This window comes from Schistocerca americana, chromosome X (assembly GCF_021461395.2).
Source record: "Schistocerca americana isolate TAMUIC-IGC-003095 chromosome X, iqSchAmer2.1, whole genome shotgun sequence".
NCBI lineage: Eukaryota > Metazoa > Arthropoda > Insecta > Orthoptera > Acrididae > Schistocerca > Schistocerca americana.
This window is the reverse complement of record NC_060130.1, coordinates 972046768-972071936: the sequence shown is the minus strand read 5'-3', so window position 1 is coordinate 972071936 and position 25169 is coordinate 972046768. Positions and strand designations below refer to the sequence as shown.

The window sequence follows — 25169 nt, the reverse complement described above, 5'->3', positions numbered from 1 at the left end:
GGAAGTAAGACAATGTCTGAAAAGAGCAGTCAGATCTTCTGGAAAAATATCCGTTATAAAATCCATAACTTCGTTAACTGGAATCATACTAAATAAAGATACGACATCAAAACTTACTAAAATATCTTCAGGAGCCAGAATTAAACCTTCAATTTTGTCTATAAAATGACGTGAGTCCTTTATATATATGACAGTTTTTCCAATATATGGTTGTAAACGAGTTGCTAGATATCTTGCTATTTCATACGTAGGAGAATTGATAGCACTAACAATCGGTCTCAGAAGAACGTCCCTCTTATGTACCTTGGGTAGGCCATAGAGTCTAGGACACATAGCTTCAGTCTTCATTAAAGCTCTTTTTTCTTCTTTTTGAATAGAAGTGGACGATTTTATCAGATTATTTGTTTTCCGTAATACGCTGGCTGTAGGATCTTTCTTAAGTTTTTTGTATTGTCCTGACGTTAAAAGATTCGAAGTTTTGCTTAGATAATCTTTTGTATTTAAAAAGACAGTAGCATTCCCTTTATCAGCAGGAATAATCACTATGTCTTCATCTGCATTTAAATCTCTCAGAGCCTTTCTTTCGCCATTGGTGAACTTACTTTCCTGAGTGTGAATGTATGCCATGCTGCCATATCACGAAAGTGTCGTCCACATAGCGGAAGAAGTGCCTGGGTTTACGGTGAGCAGTTTGTAGTGCCACCTCCTCAAAGTGTTCCATATAAAGATTCGCGATACCTGGAGCATGGGGAGATCCCATGGCCACTCCATCCACCTGTTCATAACGCTCTCCATTGCACTTGAAGTAGGTGGTCGTAAGTGCATATTCAAAGAGCTTCACTGTTTCAGGCTCGAAGTACTGATTAAGGAGCGCCACGGCGTCTTGTAGCGGTACTTTCGAGAACAAGGAGGTGACGTCGAAGCTCACGAGTAGGTCATCACTCTGTATTCGGATGTCCTTCAGTTTTCTAACGAAATCTGCGGAGTTTTTCACGTGATGATTGCAGTGTCCCAACAGTGGTTTCAATAGTGTCGCCAGGTATTTGGCCAGTCCATAACTGTGCGAGTTGATAGTGTCCAGAATCGGCCGTAGAGGCACCCCATCTTTGTCAATCTTGGGCAATCCATACAGGCGCGGTGTCGTTGGCGCTCTGGGATACAGCCGTTTCTGCACTGCCTCTGGTAGATCTGAGTCCTTCAGTAGCGCCACGGTTTTCCTGGTCATCGTCGATGTAGGGTCCTTGTTGAGTTTCCTGTAGGCTGGGTCTTGCAGCAGAGAGCAGATTTTCTGTTGGTAGTCGACTGTGCGAATCAACACCGTCGCATTTCCCTTGTCTGCTGGGAGGACCATGATGTCAGCATCATCCCTCAGTGCGCGGATAGCCTCTCGCTCCGGCGCAGTAATGTTAGATTTAGGGAGTCGTGACTTGTCGATGATCCTGCAGGTCTCCCTTCGGATCTGCTCAGCTTCCTCCTTGGGTAGGCCCCGGATTGCTTCCTCTACGCTGCTGATGATGTCCCGTTTCGGTATGGTCCTTGGTACAGGTGCAAAGTTCAACCCTTTCTAGAGGACAGAAGTTGTGGCTGCATCTAGCACCCTATCTGTCAAATTTACAATAGCTCGGGTGCTATTTGTCACATTCTGTGTCGACTGAGCTCCAGAGAGTCTGCCGAATTTTTTGATCTGTTTTGCGGCAACATGTCGTTTCTGTACCTCACTGTCGGCGTGAGAGCTGCAGTCAACCCACTCCCAAGTGTGTGCCGGTAATGCTTCTGCCATTATCAGGTGACATGCGATCAGGATGCGTGCATTCTTGTCCAGTTCTTGCCGTGTGTAGTGAATGCGTTCCCAAACAATGGCCATCCCTGATCACCCTAGAATACGTTCGGTTTTCTTCGTTTTCACAGGATGTCTTAATTCCGCAAATCGTGGCAAGATGTTCTTGTCTCGGCAACGTTGGAGGAAAGCCAATGAGCTGAGCAATTTGGCTTTCCTGTTGCGTTCTTTCTGCAGCAGCTTGAAGCTACAGAGCATCTCCTCCCCGTAGAGGTGTCGTAAATGTGAATGTATGTTTTCCCGGCGTATACAGCTGGCGAAGAGTTCTCGGGCTTCCAGCCGGGTGGCGATGTCTTCAAACTGCGACGTTTCGACGAGTGACATACTCATCATCTTCTGGCGAAGTGCCGAGACTTTGCGGATGCCGGTCCCTTTATACCTGCGGTGTGCCCCCCACCACCTGGCCGCGGGAGGCTGGGTCCAGCGGAGCCGGCGGGCGGGGTGAAGGGGAAAGCGTGTGCGCCGTTCGTGTCTCCGTCAGAGCATTCTGATCGCGTCTCGTGAGCTGGACGGTTCTTGTTGCGTTTCTGGCGTATTGCGGATAATGCTGGATTCCAGGCCGCGCTCAGTTGATAGCCTTCGTCCCTGTTCACAAGATTCTCGTGGACCCGTATTTCTATTGATTCTTTAATGACGCTATCCCAACAGCTCCCGGATCGGCACAGCACCCTGGTGTTTTCGAAATCAAAGGTGTGGTTTTCTATGATGCTATGTTCAGCTATAGCAGATTTCTCTATCTGTCCAAGTCGAACGTGCCTGATGTGTTCCTCGCACCTTTTAGAGATGCAGCGCTGCGTTTGACCAATGTACTGCACACCACATTCGCAGGCAATGCTGTATTTACCAGGTGTGTTTAGTTTGAGTGGGTCTTTAGCTGAGCCCAGCAGCTCTTTCGTCTTCGGCGGTGGTCAGAAGACGGTATTTATGTTCGATTTTCTTAATAGCCTCCCGATTTTGGCTGATGTGGGCCCCAAATATGGAAGACAGGCGAGTCTCTTGTTAACTTCCTCTTCCTCTTCCTGAAATTTGTCAGCCTGTCTCCTCTTCAAGGCCCTGCCAATCTGTGTTTCACTGTACCCGTTTGTCCGAAATACCTCTCTTAGGTGGTGTAATTCGTCTGAGAGGCTTTCTTTGTCACAAATGACGTGCGCCCTATGTACCAAGGTGGTCAGTACTGACTGGCGTTGCGCCGGATGGTGGCAGCTGGTTGCATGGAGGTACAGGTCTGTGTGCGTCTTTTTTCTATATGCTGAATGGCCCAGCGTGCCATCCGCTTTCTTCCTGATCAGTATGTCCAGGAATGGAATACGGCCATTCTCTTCTACTTCCATTGTGAAGGTGATATTTTCATGTATGCCGTTTAGGTGGTCCATAAACTCCCCCAGTGCCTGCCTGCCATGCTGCCATATCACGAAAGTGTCGTCCACATAGCGGAAGAAGTGCCTGGGTTTACGGTGAGCAGTTTGTAGTGCCACCTCCTCAAGGTGTTCCATATAAAAATTCGCGATACCTGGAGCAAGGGGAGATCCCTTGGCCACTCCTTCCACCTGTTTATAATGCTCTCCATTGCACTTGAAGTAGGTGGTCGTAAGTGCATATTCAAAGAGCATCACTGTTTCAGGCTCGAAGTACTGATTAAGGAGCGCCACGGCGTCTTTTAGCGGTACTTTCGTGAACAAGGAGGTGACGTCGAAGCTCACGAGTAGGTCATCACTCTGTATTCGGATGTCCTTCAGTTTTCTAACGAAATCTGCGGAGTTTTTCACGTGATGACTGCAGTGTCCCATCAGTGGTTTCAATAGTGTCGCCAGGTATTTGGCCAGTCCAAAACTGTGCGAGTTGATAGTGTCCAGAATCGGCCGTAGAGGCACCCCATCTTTGTCAATCTTGGGCAATCCATACAGGCGCGGTGTCGTTGGCGCTCTGGGATACAGCCGTTTCTGCACTGCCTCTGGTAGATCTGAGTCCTTCAGTAGCGCCACGGTTTTCCTGGTCATCGTCGATGTAGGGTCCTTGTTGAGTTTCCTGTAGGCTGGGTCTTGCAGCAGAGAGCAGATTTTCTGTTGGTAGTCGACTGTGCGAATCAGCACCGTCGCATTTCCCTTGTCTGCTGGGAGGACCATCATCCCTCAGTGCGCGGATAGCCTCTCGCTCCGGCGCAGTAATGTTAGATTTAGGGAGTCGTCACTTGTCGATGATCCTGCAGGTCTCCCTTCGGATCTGCTCAGCTTCCTCCTTGGGTAGGCCACGGATTGCTTCCTCTACACTGCTGATGATGTCCCGTTTCGGTATGGTCCTTGGTACAGGTGCAAAGTTCAACCCTTTCGAGAGGACAGAAGTTGTGGCTGCATCTAGCACCCTATCTGTCAAATTTACAATAGCTCTGGTGCTGTTTGTCACTTTCTGGGTCGACTGAGCTCCAGAGAGTCTGCCGAATTTGTTGATCTGTTTTGCGGCAACATGTCGTTCCTGCACCTCACTGTCGGCGTGAGAGCTGCAGTCAACCCACTCCCAATGCTTCTGCCATTTTCAGGTGACATACGATCAGGATGCGTGCATTCTTCTCCAGTTCTTGCCGTGTGTAGTGAATGCGTTCCCTGACAATGGCCATCCCTGCTCGCCGTAGAATACGTTCGGTTTTCTTCGTTTTCACAGGATGTCTTAATTCCGCAAATCGTGGCAAGATGTTCTTGTCTCGGAAACGTTGGAGGAAAGCCAATGAGCTGAGTAATTTGGCTTTCCTGTTGCGTTCTTTCTGCAGCAGCTTGAAGCTACAGAGCATCTCCTCCCCGTAGAGGTGTCGTAAACGTTAAGGTATGCTTTCCCGGCGTATACAGCTGGCGAAGAGTTCTCGGGCTTCCAGCCGGGTGGCGATGTCTTCAAACTGCGACGTTTCGACGAGTGACATACTCATCATCTTCTGGCGAAGTGCCGAGTCTTTGCGGATGGACCACGGTCTTACATCCCGGAAGGTTTACCAGAAGATATGTCATCCGGTCGTGAAAGCATTCATACTATGATAAACCGGACTGCTTACCATCTGCTGTTGTGGGTTGTCGTCTGCGCCTTCTAGGTGAGATGGAGAGCTGCATTCCTGTACGTCATCTTTGTCCTCTGAAACTACTTTACCACAATCAGACATGTTCATCGATATGTCTACTGTTTCATCGTCTTACAAAGAGGACATTATCTTGAGGATAAAAGTTAAGAAATATATTAAATGTTAAAGTAGAAGTGAATGATTTTCGAAACTGATTTGGTTACAGGAAGAAACAGTGACGCGCACTTCCCCTTCCCTCCTTTCCACAGTATTAGTCATTCCATTGCTCAAAACCACAATTACTTCACTTTTTATACTCACCTACTGTATCTATACACGTTCCATTGATGGAAATTTCAATATTGTCAGAACTTGCTATAATAATAAAAGTTAAAATACGCAGGTTCTAAAATCTCCGAACAACTTGAGAAGTACTATTTCTGTGGATGCCAAACTAAAGCCACAGAATAATTTTTTTCTGTCTGAATATACTTTACTAAGAGGCAAACAACGTCAATGAAGAAAATTTATTAAAACCGAATATTTTCATAATTATAGAGCATGAAAAGTCGTTGTTGGTCAGATAGACCTAAACATCTTACGAGGGTTGATATCGGACTTAAAACTTAAGAATGATGTGAGATATACGGCTAATATCAACTGCTCGATATCAGTTATCGCAATAAAGCTTAATAATTTCGAATTCTGAAGAGAGTGTTCTTGTTTATGTTCACTTTGAGAAAATCCTGTCGCAGCATAATCCGTTTAGCTACAGGACGTTAATCATTTTCGTCATGTGAAGCCGACCATTGCATAGATTTCAGTCCATGGTTGCAATAGCGCATTTGTTACTTTGAGATGCTGGTTTACTTAATAAAATCAAATTCGTTACCAGCTCGTGGACAAGAGTTAATCCATTGGCTTCAAATATGAGAAATCATCAGATAACATTTTAGTGAAGGTAGAGTAAAGGGGAGGAAGTCATTTATTTGGCTTTGAGATTCCTCGTCTTCTGTAATGTTTTCTGTTATGAAGTTAGAACACTGGCTCTTAATACGACCACTCAGATGCGCTTGGTCTTTCAGCTGTAACAGTATGTATTTTCAATGTGAAGGGTATATTTCGTAGTATGATGAAGGTATGTGACTTAATTATTGTCAAAATCGGTGTTAAACACAATGGAGACCCACAAACATTACCAAAGTTCCAGTCAAGACTTCAGTTTGTAAACAGACTGATTCCCATGGTTTGACCCATCGAAATAACTTAGTGTGAATGTAACGTAAAATAATACTTTTTGTACGCGGTCACTGGTAGTTTTAGGTTGCATACTGTATGCATGCATTTTTTGTAATGACATTTTCTTCGTGGTGCAATGAACCTGAAATTTCTTCTAAGGAAACTGAATTTTTAACCGTTTAACTAAGAAAAAGTCCAACTGCGTAAATATAGAATGAAGTTTTCTAAATTCAATTTGTATCTCTTATTCAACAAACATAAGGGATTTCAGATGATTTATTAGTACGTATTACAGCAAATTATAACATCTCTAGAATTTATAGAATGAAAGTTGGCCGCATGTACCGAAATTTAACTTAACGCAATATGATCATGTGAAAGATGAGCGATATCACCTCAAATAAATCTAGCGTATATGCTCCTCAAATTTCGAAAATATTTCATTAACCAACATTGCAAAGCTCGGTAAGGTTCCCTAGTATTCTGCAATATTCATATTTGCGTTTTTTTCTACTGGGGAACATTACCACTACCGATTTTGTACCCTGTTCACGCATTTTAATATTTCACATCCCGATGGTCTCCCTGGGACTTCTACAACGCTCCGGTTATATCATATACTGTACATTGTGGAGAACAACGATTATATCCTGTTCATGACCGGTATACAATTTTTTCCTTTCATCTTTGCTATACAAAGAAGTATAGAGGGACTGATAACTTGCATCGTAGTTACTAACTGAGACATAAATTCATTGTGCACTCTATGACCCGTTTGGTGGTTACATACGGAGGTTACGGTACGAGAACCTGAGCATTGGTTTTCTATCAGCTATCAAGGCAGATTTAAACTTTCTGACATCTCCGCATTTACAATCGTAACACTTTTATCCAAAAATATTTAAATTGAAACTGTGTTATTACTTTAATGGATCTGAATGACTGACGTGTCTCTAATTTTAAATGGTCAGAAACATTATACTTAATATTGTCACTGGAATCGCAGTTTGCTGAAGAATGATAGTGTGATAAATATTCTGTTTTTATTATAAAATACGCAAAAGAAACTTAGAAACGGCCAGAAAGAGAGACACGGTCCCAGATGACACTACAGGTATTTACCAGATCACCAAAAGAAAGCCTCAGAAGAGTGCCGTTATACGCCTAGAGTATTACACGTTAAAAACTTTTTACACGGTGTGGAAAGATTCTCGTTCCCAGAATAGCAATTTAGCTGTTTTTTGAATAAAAAGAACCAAAGACAGTTGTTGGAAAGCCGCGAATCGAGAAAGTTTACTATCTTAATTTTCCGAACTCTTTTATTTTGTTTCATTATTTTGTAAACAATGATAAGTAGGAACTCATGACATACAAATTTAACGCAGATATGTCTTGAATATCGTAATACCTTTTTATTAGATACGAGATAAGAAATTATTTATGTATCAGGGACTCGTGTGACTGTTCTGTCGGTTACTAATATGTACAGAACACACAGTGATTCATGAATACAATGAGAAGGTAAACCTGAAAAAGTAGCCTGCGAAAAATACGTTTATTTATCATTAGAGTACTTAAGTACTCAAATTGCGAGAACTTTTAACGAAAAACCATCAGACAGTTAATAATTTCGTGTAAGAGAATCTCGCGACTTTTTTCGGGTTGCTAATTAGTGTAGCAATATTGGACTACATAAAACAAGAGAGTGATCCGTTCCGACTCGAAGTTGCGCGGTGTTTCTGCCACCGCAGTGCCGCAGTGTTACCTTCAGGCAACTCATAATTAAAGCCTCTTAGTCCACAGAAACGTTACGTTTAAGGCCAGCCATAAAACGCGGGGAGCCGAGAGTGTGGAATTAAATTCCAGCATCAGTGAGTGTGCGTGAATACGTTTGCGGAAGCAGAATGGAGATCAAACTTCGCAGGCCAACCCTACTGCTTCGTTTGAGAGTGGAGTAAAGCTCACGTGTGATAAAGTGTCGAGTGGACGAAACTAAGGAGTAAGGTCATAAATTAAAACAAGTAACAGCTCGTGCAACGCTGAGTACGTACTCTCTTCTCTTGTATCAGAGTAGAACGCAGCAAAATGATTGCTTCTTACGTTTGTTAATTTTCAAATGCACAGATAGTAGCGAATAAAACAGTGCCTTAATATGGCGACTTGAGATACCATTTCCATTCAGTTACTTATGACTTTGATATGAGTAAACGTCATGTTGCACGTATGAACTCTTGTCCTGTGTTTTGATTGATTCCATTTCATTAGATCGTGATTTTCGGGGGTTTTAATAAGTGCTCAAAGTCAGAACACGTTGACGCCTATCGTTTATATTTCCTGCAATGTTAGTGTTGTGTGACTGCCAAGAAAAATATTAAATGAGTGTATTGTAAGACATTGTGGGGATTGTAGTCGTGGCATCTCTCAACACAATCTCAGGGCTTCGGAGTGTATCGCGTCCGGTATTGTCAAGATTAAAACACAAAGCTGCCGTTATTGTCAAGGCCCCTATTATTTTTCAAGCCTGCTGTTACTGGTTAATGGCATTACTAGTGTAGTCTTGGACTGGGGGAATTTACTAAGTGCAAAGGAAAAATAACGTGCTGGGGTAATCGTCAATAAAAGAAGGGCGAGTGTATAGTCACATAACAGTGTACAACAGTGTATGTATTTAGCTACATTTTACGACGAGGAACATTGAGACTGAATACTCTGTTAGCATTGTAAAACGTGGGAAGTCTTGTAACTCTACCTGAAAATCTTTCTGACGGTCTGTTGAGCTACACATTTTGGTACGCCAGCTTATGAAGTGTCAATAGAGTGGAAAAAAGTTCTGTCTTCAACTAATCAGCGTTTCAGCTTCAGTTTGATGTATTTTTCCACTACAGGGTGAGTCACATAAGACTTAACACACGTTTTATTTCGTAAACGGCTATACGTTGCGATGCGCGGTTTTCAGCCAATTTTAGAGCGTGGAGGGGCACGTATGTTTTTATTTGGTTAATCTTTTTAGAGCAGTTATCAACATAGATATTGGAGCAAGTACGGTTTTCTAAACGCAGCCGTATGCTTTTTATAACGGCATCCGACACCTCTTGAGAATAAAATTACTGTGGTATAGCGTTTGTTAATGTTGACGTTGAAACCTGTCGTAAAAAAGTCCGAAACATGTCCGAGAACCTGAGACCACGGTGGCCAGTGCAAACACAGCCAAGCACAGTTCTCCTGTTACTCTGTGTCGGAATGTCAACTTATTTGCCTGTATACTTGTCTGCACCGCAGGCCGCTCATTTCTACTTCAACATTAGTTGAATGCAGACATATCCACCAATGAGGAGAAGTAGGATACTTTACTTTTATATGGTGAATGTAAAAGAAATGCCGTAAATTAGTGCAGCGGTGCAGGGATATCTATCAGGATCGCCAGTGTCCGAAGCGCCAGGCAACTGCACGAATTATTAAGGCGTCACTTCGGACAGGCTGCTTTAACGTCAAAAACAGGACAAGAAAGAAGACTGCAACTCACAGAGATCACGAAGAAGCTATTCTGGCTACGACAATGATGAATCGGAACAGTGGTACGAAACAAATTGCCAAGGAATGTGGGATCAGCCAGACGAGCGACATTCGTATCTTGCATCCTCAGAATTTCCATCCCTATCAGCTGTTACTACATCAGGCACTCGACGACCGTAATTTCGAACATCACACAGAATTTTGTCGGTTTGCCCTTCAGCAAGTGAGAGAAGACCGTACGCTGTTCCAGCGTGCGCTATTTACTGATGAAGCAACGTTTACTGACCACGCTAATGTAAATTTGGGCAGTCGAAAATACTCACTGGCTTCGTCAGGCGCAACATCAACGGCAGTGGAGCGTCAGCGTATGGTGTGGCATCACAGTAAATTTCGTTGCGGGATCTTACGTCATCTCAGGCATTTTAAATGAACATTCGTTTGCACACTTTCTGACGAACATTCTGTCGGTGCTTCTAGATGAGATACTACTGGATACTCGACAGAGTGTGTGGCTGCAACACGACGATTGTGGAGCTCACTCGTCCTGTGTTGCAACGCAGATACTAAATGAGGACTTTCCCGAACGTTGGATAGGACGAAATTCTGTTATAAAATGGTCTCAGAGGTCGTACGGTTGTACTCCTCTTGATTTATTTCTTTCAGTCCATGACGAATCCTCAACTGCGCCAGTCGATAGTTGTCGTTGAATCGCCAGTGCATGCTCTACCATATCATCTCCTGTAATTACATGTGTTCATCGTTCTTAGAACGGCGATCGCAAAGATGTCTTTCAGTCCATGGTTAACTGTTTGAACACATGCTTAACTTAAGGATAGAGTAGTTTTTTTGGAGAACAAAGTTTATGCTATGCGATTTGGGTGGGTACCAAATCATTGTTAGTAAATTGTTTACTTCATTTATATGAGTACGAAATTGCAATGTCAAATATGTCGACAGCGTGTAATGCTGTATTGTAACTTGCTGGTAACACTGTCAGTACGATTTTACGTTCAGCACGAAACGACACTTCGTTAAGAATAATATTTATTTTGCGGTGTACAGGTGGTCACCAAAGTATTTACAAAAAAGTTTACTTCAAGGAATGTATCCCGTGTGATATAATTTGGAATACTGTAGGTGGAGACAGTTGTCCGACACCATGTATTTTAGCTTCAATAAGTACACGAAAAGATAGGTCAAATCTTCCTTCTAACATTTGGATAGTTAATACAGTATTTCCTTCTTGCAGCGTATAAGACCATTTTGAAGAATGAACAATTGATTTCTCTGTTTCAGCTCATGTAAATCTGGGAGGATACACAAATGTGAAATAGTTTTCCTAAGCCCTTTGTCATAATCTAAATTCTAGCCTATGTCGTATTTCCATATTCAGCATTCGTAGATGAACCTGTTAGGTCTTAAGTTCGTTCAAGTGAAAATAAAGCTTTATTATATGCCCCTCGATGTTCTGACATTTGCAGGAAACCGATGTCTATAACCGTTCACTAAATAAAAGGGGTGATACGTCTTTTGTGACACCATCTAATCGTCAACATTATTTAAAATTTTTAAATTAGAATCTGTAGCACTAATGAAGTGAAATTGGGAGAATATATAGCCTTGAGTAGCAACAATATGATTGCAGGGAAATTGGACTGCTATGAAGGAAACGCTATCTAGGGAAGATATAAGCGATGTTCTTTGGTCAAGCTTTGAGGACCAACATACACGACAGTTTTCTACTGTGCAACAACGATTAAGCCTGACAGAATCTTAAACGCATCTCCCAGAAACTGTAAATAATTCAAAGAAATATTTTGAAGTGAAAAGAATAACCTTGGTCTGAGAGAGCTGGGGAATTACAACATGCTACCAGAATTTGTCAATGGTTACATGAGGACTATCGCCGAACACTGTGCTGATAACTACCGCCACCACAAACTCAGAAATCTCCAAAAATGGGTGATGCGTGAGTTCGGACTCGTGTATAAATAAAATGTTATATTAGAACGGACGATCATTCTGGCCCGCTCTTCAAACAATAAGAACTCTCTGATTAGGGAAGCTACTGAAACGAGGCCGTGTGACATCGACGCAAACAGGCATTTGCTAATGCACGAAATCGGACATCTGTGGTAGAAACTTTGCAGAGGAATACTTGACACAGACCACCGCCTAATATGAGTGGTGATGCCGCACGCATACGTCCTCACCAGGTTCTGTCCTCTGCGTATAAACGTGACAGCCTTGCTATTTTCACGGTACTCAGACGTAGCCCCTGGCAACGATTATGCCAGCTGTCATCGACAACTTGGAATTTTATTTTAATTTAACGTGATATGATGTCCGAAATTATTTTTACCAAATTCCGTTACTAAAGACTTCCTATTCTGCGAGGTGTCCGCCTGCTTAGCTGGGTGGTTACGTGCTTGCCTCCCATTCAGCGGCCCCGGGTTCGATTCCCGGTAGGGTTCGGGATTTTCTCCGCTCGCGGGCTGGGTTCTCATCATCATTTCATCCTCATTACTGGCACGCAAGTCGCCCAATGTGGCGTCGACTGGAATAAGACTAGCTCTAGGCGGCCGAACTTTCCCGGATGGGACTTAAAAAATGGTTGAAATGGCTCTGAGCACTATGGGACTTATCATCTGAGGTCATCAGTCCCTTAGAACTTAGAACTACTTAAACCTAACTAATCTTCGGGAGGACGACGGTTCAATCCCGAGTCCGGCCATCCTGATTATGGTTTTCCGTGATTTCCCTAAATCGCTCCAGGCCAATGCCGGGATGGTTCCCTTGAAAGGGCACGGCCGACTTCCTTCCCCGTCCCTCCCTAATCCGATGAGACCGATGACCTCGGTGTTTAGTCTCTTCCCCCAAACAACAGCATGAACCTAACTAACCTAAGGACATCACACACATCCATACCCGAGGCATGATTCGAACCTACGACCGTAGGCCGGCCGGTGTGGCCGTGCGTTTCTAGGCGCTTCAGTCTGGAACCGCGTGACTGCTACGGTCGCAGGTTCGAATCCTGCCTTGGGCATGGATGTGTGTGATGTACTTAGGTTGGTTAGGTTTAACTAGTTCTAAGTTCTAGGGGACTGATGACCACAGATGTTAAGTCCCATAGTGCTCAGAGCAATTCGAACCATTTTGCGACCGTGAAACACCGGTGCCTGTGTTATTAAGAAGGACTATGCAATTTTCTTTTGAATATGCGTGCATATTCGAAGGAACAGTCACTGCAGCGACTACAGCCGTCAAACATTGTAGGAAATGTATGCGCAGTGGCAAATATGAGCCATTTTCGGCTGTATATTGCAATGACGACCGTAAAAATTTATGCCAGACCGGAATTCGAATCTCGATTTCCCGCTTTGCGCGTGCAGTCGCCTGAGCCACTTCAGTCACTGGAGCACGAATCACGGACAGTTCGAAACATGCATACTTCGTCGTCCATGTGTCACAAACTGCACTCGTACGTTAGGTATATTCCCGTCCAGGAAGGGCATGTTTATCGAGATGCATTGCTATTTCGTGCCTGCCGCTGTGGCTGAGCGGTTCTAGGCGCTTCAGTCTGGAACCACGTGGCTGCTACGGTCGCAGGTTCGAATCCTGCCTCGGGCATTGATGTGTGTGATGTCCATAGGTTAGTTAGGTTTAAGTAGATCTAAGTCTAGGGGACTGATGACCTCAGATGTTAGCCGGCCGGTGTGGCCGTGCGGTTAAAGGCGCTTCAGTCTGGAACCGCGTGACCGCTACGGTCGCAGGTTCGAGTCCTGCCTTGGCCATGGATGTGTGTGATGTCCATGGGTTAGTTAGGTTTAATTAGTTCTAAGTTCTAGGCGACTGATGACCTCAGCAGTTAAGTCGCTTAGTGCTTAGAGCCATTTGAACCATTTTGTTATTTCGTATATGTTCGCCAATACCAGGACGTCGATTACAAACACGGCTTCATTCGTCAACGTAGCTAAACTCGAAGCGGGACTCATAGCTGAAGACAGTTCTACCTCAACCGATGAGATTCTATGCCGAAGACGTACCTGTGGACGCACGATGGGAAGACAATCTGACTGTCAACCACCACACGGTCCGACAACGTCTTATATTTTCAAATGAAGATGAAATAATGTCAGTTGGCATCTACTACAGTATGACGTATATAAATATCAAATTGTAATTTTTGTGCAGTTTTCTGCTTTTCCTTCGTTAAACCAAAAAGAATGATTCAAATGGCTCTGAGCACTATGGGACTTAACTTCTAAGGTCATCAGTCCCCTAGAACTTAGAACTACTTAAACCTAACTAACCTAAGGACATCACACACATCCATGACCGAGGCAGGATTCGAACCTGCGACCCTAGCGGTCTCTCGGTTCCAGACTGAAGCGCCTGGAACCGCACGGCCACATCGGCCGGCCTCGTTAAACCAGCCCTCAACATTTTCGTGAGTTTCTCCTCTCTCCATGTTAACTGAACTTTCGGGACAGCAGCTGGATAAAGTCAACTTCTTGCAATGACGTTGTGACTGACAACCATTCGGCCATCGTAAGGTGAGTATTTTGCATTGGAGATAGCCAGTTCACATCGCTACCTTTATAGAAGAAATTGGCTTGAAAACGCATGGGCAGACCTGTATTGGCAGGCGTCTAGCTGTCACCACTCATCAGAAACCATCGGCGTCTTTCGAACGTTGGCGCACCGGGCACCATTGGTGGATACAGAAATACCTCGAGGAGGGGGTGCTAAAGATGTCTAGAGGTACCTTTACTTATACCATAATAAAAAATGTTTTGTCTCATAGAGACAGCCTAGAAAAGGAACTGGAACCCGTTCAAAGATAATGGATATTCTCCGCATCAGATTAGCACATTTTTAAGGAAGATGAAATTTAACCATGCATACAGTCAAGAGAAGGAGCGGCTCAAGTCCATTGCGTTCCTCCCGTACATCGACAATATTTCTTCGAAATTAGACAGAATCTTAAGATACTATCAATTCAAAGTATCTTCCGTCCACTTACGAAGACGTGTGCTCTCCTCGGTTTGGCACAGAACGATCTGGGATTGTGGAAGGCTGGAATCTATACAATACTTTGCCAGCGTAGCAGAGCCTACGTTGGTCAAACAACGCGCATAGCGTGTGGAAGATGTATTGAACATGATCGCCGTCTCGCCTTTCGCAGCCCAGTAAGTCAGCCATATCTGTATTGTATCTGCTCAGGACACTACGTGAATTACTCTGCCACGGAGATCTTGGGCTCGACGAGGTCCTTCTGGGATTTAGTTACTAATCGATGGAAATACGCTTAGCGCAAAAAATGGTTCAAATGGCTCTGAGCACTATGGGACTTAACATCTGTGGTCATCAGTCCCCTAGAACTTAGAACTACTTAAACCTAACTAACCTAAGGACATCACACACATCCATGCCCGAGGCAGGATTCGAACCTGCGACCGTAGCAGTCGCGCGGTTCCGGACTGAGCGCCTAGAACCGCTAGACCACCGCGGCCGGCAGTGCGCATGTAGTAACTCATTACGCGTGTTACTGCGCCTTAGATGGAGCTAAATAAGAAGCCGACGCGATAATCGTCAGAGTCCTCTCATGTAGCGGCTGTCTTTGAGAATGCGTCTGCTCGCCAATATTTGTATAATGATAGCGATGTAAACTTACACCAAGGCAATAAGACCGAGATCCACCGGTGACTCTGTACCTCAATCTACCACAAAAATAACTGCAGTCCCCAGTGCAAAATACTCACTTCAAGATGGATGAATGGCTGTCAGCTGAAACGTAGTGGCACGAATCGACGTTATCCGGCTGCAATTCCGAAACTTCCTCTAACACTACTTATGCTGGAGAAAATTCAAAAATGCTCTCATCATGTTGCGTGATAACTATTGAAGGAAAGGAGGTATACGTAAGTGTTCTGTACGGACGCGGAAAGCGTAGGTTAGGCACAAAGCGACGAAGAGCTTGTAAACAAACACAACACTTTAAGCATCGTAAGCTTCGGATTTGCAGAACCAACGACAGTTATCTTTCTAGGTAAGATTTGATTAATATCGTAGAGATGGTACTTCACGTAAATGTTCCTGCTGTGCGTACACATGTAAGATTGCCTGTTGCTTCTAGTCCCACTACATTCGTCACGGCCTGCTACATTGACTGAAATCACTAACTTCATGTCGTGGCATAGTAGTGTGAGACTGTTTTTCGACCTTGAACTGTTCGCTTACGCCATCTGACCAACACCGATCAAATCAGCGTAATAACACATTCCAACACATTAAATAAAAAAATTGCTGCTTACTTTTGAAACGGTTGATAAAACTGATATAAAATCATTGTGATGGTTGTGTTCTAGCATCCATGAAGGTCACATACCTGTTAAAACTCTGCACTTGTGTACAATCGTTGTTTGAAGGCTACCTAGTCCAAAGACAAGAGAATCATAACTCAAAGAATAAACAATAGAAACAAATGGGAATCATTGTTGCCACAGCATGGCCGTAAGTTGGACAAATGCATTGACATAAGTGACTTTGACAGAGGGCAAATGGTTAAGACTCGGTGCCTGAGAACAGGTATTTCGCAAATGGCGAAGAAGGCTGTGCAAGTGCTAGTGTCGTAAGTATCTATAGCAAATGACTGAAGGATGGTGAAGCTTCGAGTAGGTGACAAGGTGCTGGACGTCCACCTCCCGTCGCAGATCTTGGATGTTGGAGAATTGCCCGCTCTCTAAACCAGGATAGGTAGCTATCTGTTGCAGATATGACGACAGAGAATAACGCTGGTGGAGTTCCAAGTATTTAGGAGCACACAGGTCAGCCAGCACACATTGTTGAACATAGCGCTCCCCACCAGAAGACACCTATTTATTCCCATATTGACCAAAAGATATGGTCAAATACTATTACAGTGGGCACGTGACCATTGAATCAAGCAAGGTGGCACAGTGATTATCTCATAGGATTCACATTCTGGAGGATGACGGTTCGGATCCCCGTCAACTAATGTAAGTAAGTTCTATATAATAGCAGTAAAGGAAAACCTTTTCCTACCTGTGTTAACAGAAGAGCTGTGGTTACGGAAAATTTTATCAAATTCAGAAGCGACACTTAAGTCGTGGTGTGTAGGACGAAGTGAGTGTTAATTGGATTTACGGTGTACACTAGGCAGTTTAATTCAGTAACGCAAATAACTGTGTTATACCTCTAAAGAAACCAAGTTACATTCGAAATTACTCATTTCAGAATAACGTAAACGGTTTATTCATTACAAGGGTGCTTATACAGCGTATTTCGTCGATAATAATACAAGCTTTCAATGACGATGTGGCAGTCCAAATACACACATCGAAATAAGTTTTGCAACACCTCCGTTCCGAAAGTTCCAGAACCTGTCCGACAGCACAGATACCAACGATGATCTTGCAGCTGTCATAGAATGAAATCACAATGAAATCCAGACGTTTAGATGTTTACAGGCGTTGATAAATACCAACGGGGACAGTTGAAAATGAGTGCCCCGACCGGGATTCGAACCCGGGGTCTCCTGCTTGCATGGATGACATTCTAACAGTCTAAGCCACCGAAGACACAGAGGATATTGCGACTGCAGGGACTTATCTGTGGCACGCTCCCCGTGAGGCACACATTCCCAACTTACTGTCGACACACTACATTTGTAGTTCCCCTGCCCACTATACTCACCCTGCCCACTCACATTGCCCGAACTATTACGGGAATCGGTACTTTTTCTACCGCGAGTAATGAGTATAGTGGGACACTAAAAATGTAGTGAATGGACAGTAAGTTGGGAATGTGGGTCTCACGGGGAGCGTGCCAGAGATAAAGCCCTGCAGTCGCACTATCTTCTGTGTCCTCGGTGGCTCAGACGGATAGAGCGTCTGCCATGTAAGCAGGAGATCCCGGGTTCGAGTCCCGGTCAGGGCACACAAATTCAACTCTCCCCATTGATATTTATCAACTCCCGTAAGCAGCCAAATCTCTGCATTTCATTGTAATTTCACTCTTCGAGAGTTGCAAGATCACCAATGGTATCTGTTCTTTCGGGCAGATACCGTCTTTATATAATTTCTATGAAAGTTGGACATTGTCCCTCGAAGATGGACAACAGCTACAGTGTGTCCAAGGCTGCGAGATTGCTTGTGTCTGCTGCCCCGGCCGATGCCTCTTACTCAAGACATTTCACATGACCGCAGTGGAAGACTGATCAGTAGATCAACTGGTTCTCTCCATCCCATATTAGTCTGAAGGGTGTATTTGTTTACTAGGATCAGCAAAGGGGAAGAGATGTTCTATATTGCAATTAAGTGTCTAATAAATCAATTTCTTACTTAATATAAACAATAATTCTTATGTCTGTGGAAGAGGCGTCCTACAAAACGTGTGGCCTTGTTGCTTTCGGCTGCGTTGCTTCCAGACCTAGGATTTTAACTCAAATGGATAAATTTACGCTTTTTCCATCGTTCCTGATGTCTGTTATCTTCATCGTGCTAACATGTATCATTAATTACAATTTTAAAATTGCATTGTCGGAAGTAAAATGCATATATAACAAATTACTGGTAACAGAGCCCTTTTATTATTAACTGTGTGAAAGTGGAGACGTCAACTTCTTTGTTTGTAACTTATTTTCAGCACTGACTTCTTCAGCGTAGAGGACGTCATAATTCACTTATTGTAAATTGTTCTGATTTCCTGACATTCGCACTTTCTCACAGCAAAAGAAAAAATTATATGCAACATTGCATTGATAGATACGTGTGCGTAGTGTAAGTCTCCTGTTCATGAAACAGAGATCTGTAATATTGTCACTCAATTGTTTGTATGTTGCACTCGTAGATACCTCGGTGAAGAGAGTTATTATCCATAGAAATGAACTTTTGGTTCATGTCATTGATTTAGGTATACAAATATTCTTCTTAAATAATAAGTCTATTAGAGGTTCAGTAATGTACAGCTACAGTGGCGAAACACACGTTCTGTTCGCTACTAATGTGTGAAGTTTTTATTGTGTAGCTTAGGTCGGGAGAGATATGACTTCACTCTGTACAATAGGTTTCAGAACATTACAGCAGTAATGTTAATACAGATACAAACACTTGGACTGTGTGCACAGTGATCTCTATACCACCTGTACATGAACTCCATCTTGTCTGCTGATTTCCGTCATATGCGATGTGGCAGCCAAACAAACATAATTCCATCGGGCTGTACGTGGTACAGAATCATTTACTTGTATCTGATTTCGAACGTTATGTCAACGTGCTATGTAATAGGCTGATGTTGGAAGAGAATTTTATTTTTGTGTTCTGCTATTTTGTGGCAGCCATGTTGTAGTTGAGTAAGAGACGAAATACGAGCATCGTTGCCGGTACGGTCTGACAGATGGAGTTGGATTTCCATGCAGTATCGACGTCATTGTGCGTACCACTTTTTATTTCAGTCATGAATAGTTCCTCCTTCTCCATCCATCTTAGTAAGATCAGCTATTGCTGTGTTCCTCTACCTTCTTCTTGGTTAGCTCTTTCTCCTGGTGGAATATAATGTTTCTTTCTTCGATCTCTTAGGCATACTGTCATCTGCCACCTCTCCGTACGGTGCAATCAACGTATTCTCAGTGATCTGATGAAGTTAGCTGCAACCAACGGTTAATATAGCTTATTCTCCAGCTCTCTGTTTCTCTCACAGTCATATATATATATATATATATATATATATATATATATATATATATATATATATATATATATATATATCACAGGCGTTTTCACTCAAATGCTCATAGTCTTTTTTATGTTCAGTTTTGCCATCCTGCACATTTCTGATTCATATTTGATACTGGGTCGTAGTTCTAGTAATTAGAGAGTTTTTCAATACCAGTAAATTTCCCAGTTGGGATTTATTTCCTGCTTGTATCTTGTATGTTCTTAAGGTCTTAGACCTTTCGTTTATCATATGGTTTGTCTTATCTTTTATTACAGTGAGCCCAAATGATGTGCCTTCTACCCATATTTATTTCAATGTGTGTGTATATATTGCACAGTTACAATATATTTCGGCATGTAACACCTATCTGAATCTTTCATCATAATTAAGTCTCTCCCAGTTTATATTTATTGAGGCTACACCACTGTAAGTTAAACAGAACTGCAGGTGTATCACACTAATTATCAAGTTAAATCTCTTGCTCTATTGTCATTTACCTTTAATTTTGTCTTTACGTCCTTCTGAGTAAATGCAACTAATAATCTTAATTTCTCACTAATTTTCAGTACTTGTGGGGTCTTGTAAAATGTTTCTGTGTTAACATTATCGAACTATTGTTTGGAGTTAGTAGGAAGTGGATATCTGTATCATTTAATAAAACACGATGTTTACTCGTATTTAGAAAGTATTTATTCTTTTACATTGAAAACAGAATTAGACAAATGTGTACCGTAGCACACGTTAGGGTAGTAGGAACAGGAAAGTTACGTAAAATGTTGATACGCGAGCTTCAGAACAGCTAATACGGAATCGAAATGTCCCACGCGCCTCTTTAAATCACTCACTGTGCTGGCAACAGCAGGAAACCCTCTGTTCTGTCAACTGCACGAGCTGCCATCCCCAATAACGGGTTGAAATATTCAACAGCACTGGCAGTGCTCGGTGATCGTTGTGAACAATTTTATTGTACATGTACGTGCTGCAGGAAAGGGTATGATGAAGATGGCCAGTAGCCCTGTGACATCGCCAGAGGTGTAAATATTCACAAGACGAGTTGTGCCTACACCTCTCAGCACTTGAAAGCATCTCCATAATTAAGCCGGTCGAGTTCATCAAGAATAATCTGATTATGCAGGAAAATAAGGGGAGAAAACCTGCCAGCTCATAACGGCTTCAGTTTGCGGCAGAATTGAGAAACCTCTAGCAACATTTCTCTGGCGTTACCTGCCAAAAATTACGTTCATGGTCTCAAACATAATTTTAAAATAGATATTCCTTCAGCAGTACAGGATTTCCTCAAGTTTACAATTGAAACCTAAAATGTGATGTTTACTTTTGACGAGCGCAAACTAATAGGTTCACTATGAAAGTGTTACTGTATACCATAGTACGCACACCTGGAAAACGTGCACTTTGGTTTCTAAAATGTAATTATGGATTACGAGTATAAAATTATTATTCAACAAGTAGTGATGGAAGTTACGGAAGCGGCTATAATTTTAATCTGCACATCATGTAATGGGAGCTCCAAATAGCAAGATTTCCACTGGTATACTCACACTAATACAACACTTTGTGACATATCTTGTTTTAATGCATTACTAAAAGAATACCTGACACTGAAGTTTACGGGCCATTCATATGGACCTATATACGTAGCAGGAAAAAAGCAGACCACAATTAAATGGTTTTAACAAATGACCATTTCCAGGTGACAGAGCTTCGTATTAGTGTGAGACTGAAAAACTACTTTTTTTAGGGGAATTAATAATTTCCTCTTGTGTTTATGAAACACATACTTTGGATATAAATTTTGTGGTGTCACTGCCAGACACCACACTTGCTAGGTGGTAGCCTTTAAATCGGCCGCGGTCCGTTAGTATACGTCGGACCCGCGTGTCGCCACTATCAGTGACTGCAGACCGAGCGCCGACACACGGCAGGTCTAGAGAGACTTCCTAGCACTCGCCCCAGTTGTACAGCCGACTTTGCTAGCGATGGTTCACTGACAAATTACGCTCTCATTTGCCGAGACGATAGTTAGCATAGCCTTCAGCTACGTCATTTGCTACGACCTAGCAAGGAGCCATTATCATTTGCTATTTATCTTGTGATGCATGTACCGTCAGACCGATGTTCACCAATTATGGATTAAAGTTAAGTATTCCAGAAGCTACGTACTTTTTTTACTAGACTCAACTCCTTTAACTGTTCCAGACCTCACGCCAGCCTGCGTGAGCTTAAACGCGTGCCTTTCGGCTATCTCATAGTGGCTTGGCTGTCTTGCCAGGTCACAACAAATTTCCCCTCGCTTGGGATAATGAAAGTACAACTTTCAGTCTATGAGATAAAACTTGTCACTAAAATACTCACATTATCACCTGATGATGAGTTTCAGCAAAATGTCATTGACGCATATATTGAATAGAACAATATCGTTCCAAAGATTAGTAAAAACAAAAGAATTTACTCCACGAAACAAGCATCAATAGTTGTCTATCTTAAATCATTTATGTATGCATTTAAATTAGACTGACTAAGATAATTAAATTTTTCAATTTTATTTGGTGCATGTATTAAATATGCAATCTAATTATTGTTACTTCTGTTATACAGGGTATTTAAAAGCCTTTTTCCATCATTCCTCTAGGTGTGAAGGATCACGTTGTTGCGAACAACATGTATTAGAGACAAGAGGTTCGCTGACACTTCCTAGCAACGTAAGGCGTCCTTTTGTATTGGTTACGTCCCTGAGAAGTGGCAGGGCGTATGTACTGTGTGCCGTGCATATGTTACTTAAATTTCTGTCATCTGTCTAGTGTAACAGGAGTTGGGACAGAAAAATTAAAGCTTCTGATTTGCTTCTGAAACTTCATTTCCCGCTTAAGGACACTTATACATAACATCTTTTTCTTTTCTTTTGTAGAAAATCACTGATCAGTTTGTTGGGGTAGGTAGTAAGCTGCACAGATGGTTAGTAGGCCTTGACACTTTGGTCCAATCTCGTCGTTTTATGGCCAGCGAATGCTAAGGGGCGCCTACCATTACAGGGAAGCGGCAGCGAAAATTCCGTCTTTAACGAAAGTTATTCTCCATGATGCGACCCATCATCTCTACACGTTTTATGCAAAGACTTTGAAGCAATTGGTATAGTGTGTCGTGCATGTGCAGGTGTGACACAGTTAGTGTCTACGTCGTGAAGAACTACACTGCTGCAGTACGTTATCCCTGTTCGGGATTAGCTTGCAAGCGTGATGCCAAAAATACGTAAATTATAGTAGTAATTAAAAAACAGTATCTTGTTGCTCTTATATCTGCGACTGTAGTTTTGAAATTAGAGGACCTGCGGATTTCAGTAGAATCTGTCCAGGTCTCACCAGAACTGATCTAACACCTCAATCATATTTTCCGTTAAATGTGATACAACATGATTTCTAGTCTACCGACTACTTTGTGAACAATTTTGGATTCATGCAGCTCTCCAAGTTTGTCGTTTACCTGCATTTATTTTCATACCTACAGAACTGCTTACTGTAGTCAAACCTTGCCCTACCTCTACAAGATTTATGCCCCACACATCCATTCATTACCAAATTAACTACCACGTGATACATCAAAACATTACCATCTGCTGATAACTTCTTTTGGTCACATTGTCCCATAAATTTTATTTTTACCCGATTCGGTTCAGTAAGTATTGATTAAACATTTTTGAAGGTAACTGCTAAAAGCATTTAAGTATTATACGAAATGCATGCAGTTGATAATAAAAAAAGTTTATTAGTAGCCCTATCTACCCATACTATTTTTCTGTAAAATCACTTTCCAAAAGCTTCTATTCTCGCACTGTCTGAACCTCACCATTCTGTACCGTTTTGCATATAGTACTGTATTTTTTATGTACGAATTCCAGGTCACACGTTTTTGGATGGTAGCTGCTAAATAAGAAACGTGTGTTTACAGTATTTTTGATTCTTTCAGGACATGAGTTTCATCTGTAACTAATTTCTCGGTTTAAGCATATATTTCAGTCAGTCAGCATAGTTTCGTTAACAAGTCTATTCTACGTAATGAAATACAGCGCGTCCTTGTGCGATATAGACACTAAACAGAAGACAGATATAAAGAGCTATCTGTACATATCCCATTTAGAAGAGGTTATTAACAATTCTGTTAGAGGCAGGACAAAAATGTGAAAGAACTGTAGCGAGAGAAATAAAGGAGGCTTTGCCGAGCTACAGAGAGACTGCTCGAGAGACGACATTCCCATTTCCTGAAGATCTGTCTATAAGTACAAGGCTTTAGCCTGCACATCTTCACGGATATTGAACAAGTAATCCGCTCCCTGCGGAAGTCATTTCTTCTGTGACACTCTTGAGAATTCACTATACTATTTGAAGTGGCTGTTACCTAAAACGCGTCACACTTATTAAAAGAGATACATTTCAACGCTTTAAAGAAAACTAAAACTTCTGTTACCACAGCACATTCGTTACATGTGTGTTTATCGGCCATCATAAATTTTCTGCTGTAATTAATAGACTTAACAGGAAAGGCCAGTTATTACGACGAGAGCTAGAATTAATGAGTGATATAAATGGTTTATGTTGTTAGAATAAGTACATATTCCTCTATACACTAATAAGGAAGTCTAAATGTAGTCGGTAGACCAGAAGTTATGTCGGGTTACATTTAACCGAAAACATGATTCAGCTGATAGGGATATGTTCTATTGAAATCCGCAGGCCTTCTAATTTCAAAACTAAAATCGTAATGTATTTATCAGTAATTATGGTCCTAAACGTGTCATATTCCTAAGTAGCCTCTACGTACTCATTATACAGCAGGCGGTGAACGTGGGTGCGGTATTAATTTGATCTGGTGGCTTAAAGGATGTATCATCAAGTTGGAAATATATTTAGACACGAGTAAATATGACAGATCCTTTGTATAATATTCGTCTGTTATCTCGGTAAATTCGGCTTTTACATAGTCATCATAGAGCAGTTTCTTGTAGGTGGACTGTATTATCTATTCCGTTACTTATATGCTGTTTACATTAACTGTATACTTTTATACAACGGTAAGATATTTCATTAATTTGTAGGTTACTGGATGTTGGAATGCCGTCATCGATCATTTCATCTGATTTTTCACGAGTCTTAAAACATAATTTAGATCCTTTTTTAATCTCTTCTGTAGTTGTAACTATTTCATTATTACGACCGTGTAGGCCGCTGCGACACCTACCGGAAGAAAGTCCGTGAGGTTATGCGAGGTACCGAAAGGAATATAAAGCTGTGCTGACTTCATTGCCGTGGCCGCGCTAACGTTCTCGGTTGAGGATCCTTGGCGCGAACAGCCTGATCCAGATGGTACCACAGATACTCGATTGGACTTAACTCCGGGGAGTTTGGTGGCCCTGGGAGTACGGTAAACTCATCCTGGTACTCTTCAAACGACGCACGTACACAGCGAACTTTGTGGAACGCTGCATTGCCCGTCTGGTAGGTGCCTTCGTGTCGAGGAAAAGAAAACTGCATCTAGGAGTCTACATGGTGCCGAAGGATAGCTACATTGATCCATTGAGCCTCTCAGAACGAAGAGATCATCCATGGAGTGCCACGAAAATATTCCCGAAACCATAACGCTTCCTCCTCCGACCTGGACCCTTCCGACGAATGTTGCAGGGTGTTTGCTTTCAGAAGTTTCACGTCGTACAGTCAACGGCCATCTGTCTGATGGAGCGTAAAAGGTGATTCATCTGCAAGGGCCACCTGACGTCCTCAATGCGCGTGT

General features: G+C 42.5%; 1 protein-coding gene and 1 non-coding gene across 2 annotated transcripts in view; both read left to right on the top strand.

The window, feature by feature from the left end:
- The window catches only part of LOC124554855, a 1084893-nt gene that overhangs the window by 923463 nt on the left and 136261 nt on the right, over window positions 1-25169 (top strand). The gene's annotated exons all lie outside the window — the stretch shown is intronic.
- On the top strand, window positions 17517-17591 carry Trnat-ugu. The gene has a single exon. It is a non-coding gene; the product is annotated as a tRNA-Thr (tRNA).